This window comes from Crocodylus porosus, unplaced genomic scaffold, assembly GCF_001723895.1.
Source record: "Crocodylus porosus isolate Cpor-Errol unplaced genomic scaffold, CroPor_comp1, whole genome shotgun sequence".
Classification (NCBI taxonomy): Eukaryota; Metazoa; Chordata; order Crocodylia; family Crocodylidae; genus Crocodylus; species Crocodylus porosus.
Window position 1 is genome coordinate 58171826 of NW_017728918.1, and position 5815 is coordinate 58177640.

Below are 5815 nucleotides of genomic sequence, written 5' to 3' on the forward strand. Positions count from 1 at the left end.
GGATGACAAGATTGAACGGTCACAAACTCCACTGTGACCAATTCACGCTGGACGTAAGAAAGAAAGTCTTCACTGTCCGAGCCCCCAACGTTTGGAGCAGACTACCACCAGCGGTGGTTCAAGCACCCACTTTGCATGCCTTCAGGACACATTTGGATGCTTATCTTGCTGGGATCCTATGATCCCTGCTGACTTCCTGCCCCTGGGGCAGGGGGCTGGACTCGATGATCCTTCGGGGTCTCTTCCAGCCCAAATGTCTATGAAATCGATGAAAAACGTTTCCCGTGTCCAGGTGGTGAGAGACCTTGTCATAGGAGATGAGATTGGTAAGACAGGACGTACCCACGACAAAGCCATGCTGGCTGTCATTCAGAATCTTACCTTCTGTGAGCATATCGCGCATAAATTCTTCAATGAGCTTTTCCAGGATTTTCCCTGGGATGGAGGTTAGGCTGATTGGCCTATAATTGCCTGGATCCCTCTCTCTTTCCCTTCTTGAAGGTGGGCATAATGTTGGCCCTCCTCCGATCCTCAGGGAATTCTAAAAGAGCTTTGCCAGGGGTTTCATGATGACCTCAGCCAGTTCCTTCAGCACTCTGGTCCTATTGACTTATAGGAGCCCCCCGGCTCCTACTTGGCCCAGCCCTCAGGGAGCCATGTGCCCAGTCCCACCCAGCATGTGAGACAGGAAGGGGGGGCACTCACCTGTCTCCTTCCAAGGGGCAAGGACCTTCCAGCCCCTAAAGCAGCATGGCGCTGGTGAGCCCTTCTGCGCATGCATGCAGTTTAAAAAAGGCCACCGACAGCATAGCTGCAGTTTGTCCCTGGCTCTGTCATGAGACATGCAGGCGGAAGTCTGTTGCACCCCCATTGAGCCCAGGGACCCCCCACGACCTGCCCAGTGGGACCCCAACCTGGACCCCCAGCACAGCCAGAGGTAGGTGGGGCCTCCAACCCAGACAGCTGCGAGGCAGCTGAGTCAGAGCCAAGGAGGGACAGGCCCCCCCCCGGCTCCTACTTTACCCAGCCCCCAGGGAGCCACATGACCACAGCCTTGCGAACAGGCTGTGCAAACAGGCACACTTGTCTGCCTGGCATGCGAGTTAGCATGGGAGTTTGTTCAGAAGGGTCTGAGGCCCTGCCTGTGAGCCCCTAGGGTAGGTAGTCATAGTAGTAGCCAGACTACCACCGGTAAAATGTGGCTAGGCACATGCTGCACCTTGAGGGTCCCCTCGGAGTTTGCAGCCTCCCCCTCTGTCATCTCAGAGGCCTCCACCCAGACGAACCCATGTTTCTAGGCTCCGTACAGATGAAACCCCTGGCTCTCAGCTGTGTGGAGCTGCCTGGCATGTTTCCAGGAGCATGGCCACCTCCCCTTAGGAGGTTTGTTCCACTTTGGAGTCCCTGGGGCACCAGGTGGTGGAGCTCCAGGCCGCAGTCCAGAGACTGCGTGCCATCAGGGATGGCAAGCAGAAGATCGACTCCTACTGCCAGGGCCTTTACCCCCTAGAGGTGGAGGGTAGACCAAGGTCACCCTCCAGGGCAAGAGAGGACTCGGGGATCTCCCATGCTGTCCAGCCAGGGAGTTGGACCAAGGTGGTCAAAGGCCCCAAGGCCTGCCGCAACAAGGTCTCCTTCCCTCTGGGGCTTTGCAACGGGTACAAACCTCTTGCAGCCCCAGTAGAGCCTGCAGATCTGTCAGCTCCAGCAGGCAAGGGAGAATCACCCACCCCCACTCTCCCCGAGACGAAACTCAGTGCTCATCATGGGAGACTCCCGCCTGAGGGAAACTGGGGGGCAATCTGCCACCCAGACCCCCTAGCCTGGGAGGTCTGCTACTTCCCAGGGGTCCACATATGGGACATAGCCAAGAGGATCCCAAAGATTCTCTGGCCCTCTGACCACTACTCTATGCTCCTTATCCATGTGGGATGAATGACACAGCTCAGAGCAACCCCAGCCATGTCATGAGGGACTACAGGGCTCTGGGAGAGGGGCTTAGGGAGTTTGGGGGCACAGGTGGTCTTTTCCTCACTCCTCCCAGTTGTGGGTCACAGGCTGAGGCAGAGACGGGTTGAGGCAGTCAACCAGAGACTGCCCCGCTAGTGTTATCATGAAGGCTTTGGCTTCCACGATCACGGCCCTCTCTTCAGTGAGGGAGGCAGTGGGCTGCTGGGAAGAGATGGCCTCCACCTCGCTCCGCTGGAGAGGAGGCTCTTCTCATCCAGACTGGCTGACCTGCTCTACCGGACTTTAAACTAAGCCCACTGGAAGATGGGGGGAGTACTGCCACTGCAAGCCCACTAGGCAGTGTTTGTGAACCCAGCATGCTAAGCCACTCAAGGGAACCCATCCCTACCCCAGCCCCAGAGCGATCTGTAGGGAAAGCAAGGGCCCCCAATGGGACATTTACGTGCCTATACACCAATGCCAGGAGCCTAGGGAACAAACTGGAGGAACTGGTTCTCCTGCCAAACAAAAAGGATTATGATCTCAACAGACCTGGTGGGACTTCACCTGTGACTGAGCGACAGGTATAGATGGCTGTACCTTGTACAGGAGAGATCATGGGCAAAAGGGGCAGGGGGGTGGCTCTCTACGTCAAGGAAAGCTACACGTCCCTGCAAGCTAACAATGGCACCCGGGGGGATGACTGGAGACTCTCTGGGTCAAAATTGGTGGCGAACAAGGCACAGGGGACACAATGGTGGGGGTTTACTACAGACCTCATAGCCAGAATCAAGAGCTTGACCAGAAATTTGCCAGGGAACTGACTGAGGCTACATGCTCCCAGTGCGTGGTTGTCATGGGAGATTTCAACTACCCTGACATTTTGTGGGAAGAGCACTTGGCTACATCCAAATGGTCGCAAAGCTTCCTCGTGTGTGGATGAGCTCTATCTGACTCAAGAAGTCTATGGACTGATGAGAAGCAAAGCACTGCTCGACCTGGTACTGGCAATGGGGGATAACTTAATGAGTGACCTAACAATCGAAGGGAAGCTGGGAGATAGCAACCATGAGATGATCACCTTTACCATCCACTATAAACCAGGCAAGTCAGTCAGCAAAGCAGAAGTCCTTGACTTCAGGAAAACTAGGACTTTGACAAGCTCAGGAGACTTGTTGGTGAGGCCCTAACGGACCACAACCCAAAGGGGGAGGGGAGTTCAGGAAGAGTGGTTGCTCAAGGGAGCGATCCTGAAAGCACAATTTCCTGTCTTGGAGGAAAGGCAGCAAAAGGGCGCAGCAGCCCCCTTGGCTCTGCCGGGAGCTAGCGGATCTCCTGTAACTAAAAAGAAAGGCCTACAAAGGATGGAAGGCTGGATCCACCCCAAAGGAGAAGTACTCTGCACTGGTCCAGACCTGTAGGGAGTGAACCAGGAAAGCAAAGGCTGCAACTGAACTCCAACTGGCTACACATATCAAGGACAATAAGTCCTTTTTTAGATATGTGGGGAGCTGGAGGAGCAGCAAGGGTAACGTTGGACCCCTGCTAAACCATATGGGTCAACTAACAGCCGACACCCAGGAAAAAGCCAGCCTGCTTAATGGGTGTTTTGCATCGGTTTTTCACCAGCCCCAAGCGACAGCCCTGCTCAATATAATATGGGACGGCCAGGGTGAGGGAGAACTGTTACCTTCCATCAATGTTGACCATGTGAAGGAACACCTTGAGAGGCTGGACACCTTCAAGTCAGCTAGGCCAGACAGCTTACACCCCAGGGTACTTGAGGAGCTGACAAGCATCATAGCTTGGCCACTTGCAAGGATCTTTGAGAACTTGTGGTGCTCAGGCAAAGCGCCCGAGGATTGGAAGAAGGCTAATGTCATGCCTATCTGCAAAGGAGGAAAGTAGATGCGGGAAACAACAGGCCCATCAGCCAGACCTCCATCCCGGGGAAGATCTTGGAGAAAACCATCAGAGACACCATTCTTGATAAACTGGCTGAAGGCAACTTCTTGAGGGATAGCCAGCATGGGTTTGTTGCGGGTAGGTCTTGTCTGACCAATCTTCTCTCCTACAACCAGGTGACATATCACCTGGACAGGGGAGAGGAGATTGATGTCATAGATCTCGACTTTAAAAAGCTTTTGATCTGGTATCCCACAATCATCTTATAGAAAAACTGGGCAGTTGCGGCTTCAGCTACATCACAGTCTGCTGGCTGGGGAATTGGCTTCAAGGTTGCACCCAGAGTGGTAGTTGACAGAAGTCAATCATTGTGGTGCGCCATGACCAGTGGGGTCCCTCAAGGCCCATCCTTGGGCCTATCCTTTTCAACATTTTCATTAATGATGTGGATATTGGTGTCAGAAGCAGACTGACCAAGTTCGCTGATGACACCAAACCACATGCATGATCAGAAAGCAGGCCTTATGATGAGAGGCTGAGAGCTACAGGACTCTTCAGTCTGGAAAAGCGTGGGCTCATGGAGGAACTGGTGGCTGCCTATAAGTATATAAGGGGTGTACATCAGGATCTGGGGGAACGCATGTTCACCAAAGCACCCCATGGGATGACAAGGTCAAACAGTCACAAACTTCTCCAAGACTGTTTCAGCCTTGGCATAAGGAAGAACTTCTTTACAGTCCGAGCCCCCAAGACCTGGAATAGACTGCCGCCAGAGGTGGTACAAGCACCTACTCTGGATTCCTTTAGGAGTCAATTGGATGTTTAACTTTCTGGGATCCTGTGACCCCAGCTGACTTCCTGCCCCTGGGCCAGGGGGCTGGACTCAAATGATCTTCTGAGGTCTCTTCTACCCCTAATATCTATGAAAGGTCTAGCTTTTCTAGTTGGTATTGCACAGTGGGGAGGTTGTCAGTCCTGGCATGTCCCCTATAAGCCTTATCTCACTTGACATTCCCCATGGTCCGGTGAAATAGCAAAGCAAAGTGGGCATTCAGGACTTCAGTTTTGTCCTAAATGTCAGTTACCAGCTTTCCTGAGGTATTAATCAGGGGCCCCCACTTCCATTTGTTTTCCTTCTATTGCCTACATACCTAAAGGATTTGTTATTGTCCTTGACTCCTGTGGCTAACCTAAACTCCGTCGCTGCCTTGGCTCTCCTGACCCTTTCCCTGCAAGTGCTGGCCACTGTTGTATAGTCCTCCTTGAGGACCCCCCCCTAGCTTCCACTGTGCATACACCCTTTTTCTCTTTTAAGATGACTGCAATGTCCCTATTTAGCCAGGAGGGATTGCCAGCCCTTCTGCTGCCTTTCCTTTGCAGGAACAGTTTTCTTTTGTGCTTTGAGGATTCTACCCTTGAGCAACAACCATTCTTTGTGTACCCCATTTGCCATGCCTTCCTGGTCCTGCATCACCTCCCCTACTAATGTTCTGAGCCTATCAAAATAAGCATTTTTGAAGTCCAGGACTTCAGTCCTGCTGGTTGATTTGTTGGCCCTGCAGCAGATGGTGAACCTGATAATTTCATGGTTACTGTCGCCCAGGTTACCCTCAATGTTCAAGCTGCACACCAGATTTCATAGATTTCATAGACATTAAGGCTGGAAGGGATCTCGGAAGATCATTGAGTCCAGCCCCCCACCCAAAGAACAGGAAGTCAGCTGGGGTCACAGGATCCCAGCAAGATAAGCATCCAATTTACTCTTGAAGGTGTTTGATGTAGGTGCTTGAACCACCTCCAATGGCAGGCTGTTCCAGACCTTGAGGGCTCGGACAGTAAAGAAATTCTTCCCTATGTCCAGCCTGAAACGGTCTTGCAGTAGTTTATGACCATTCGACCTTGTCATCCCTTGGGGCGCTCTGGTGAACAAACGTTCCCCCAGATCCTGGTGGTCACCCCT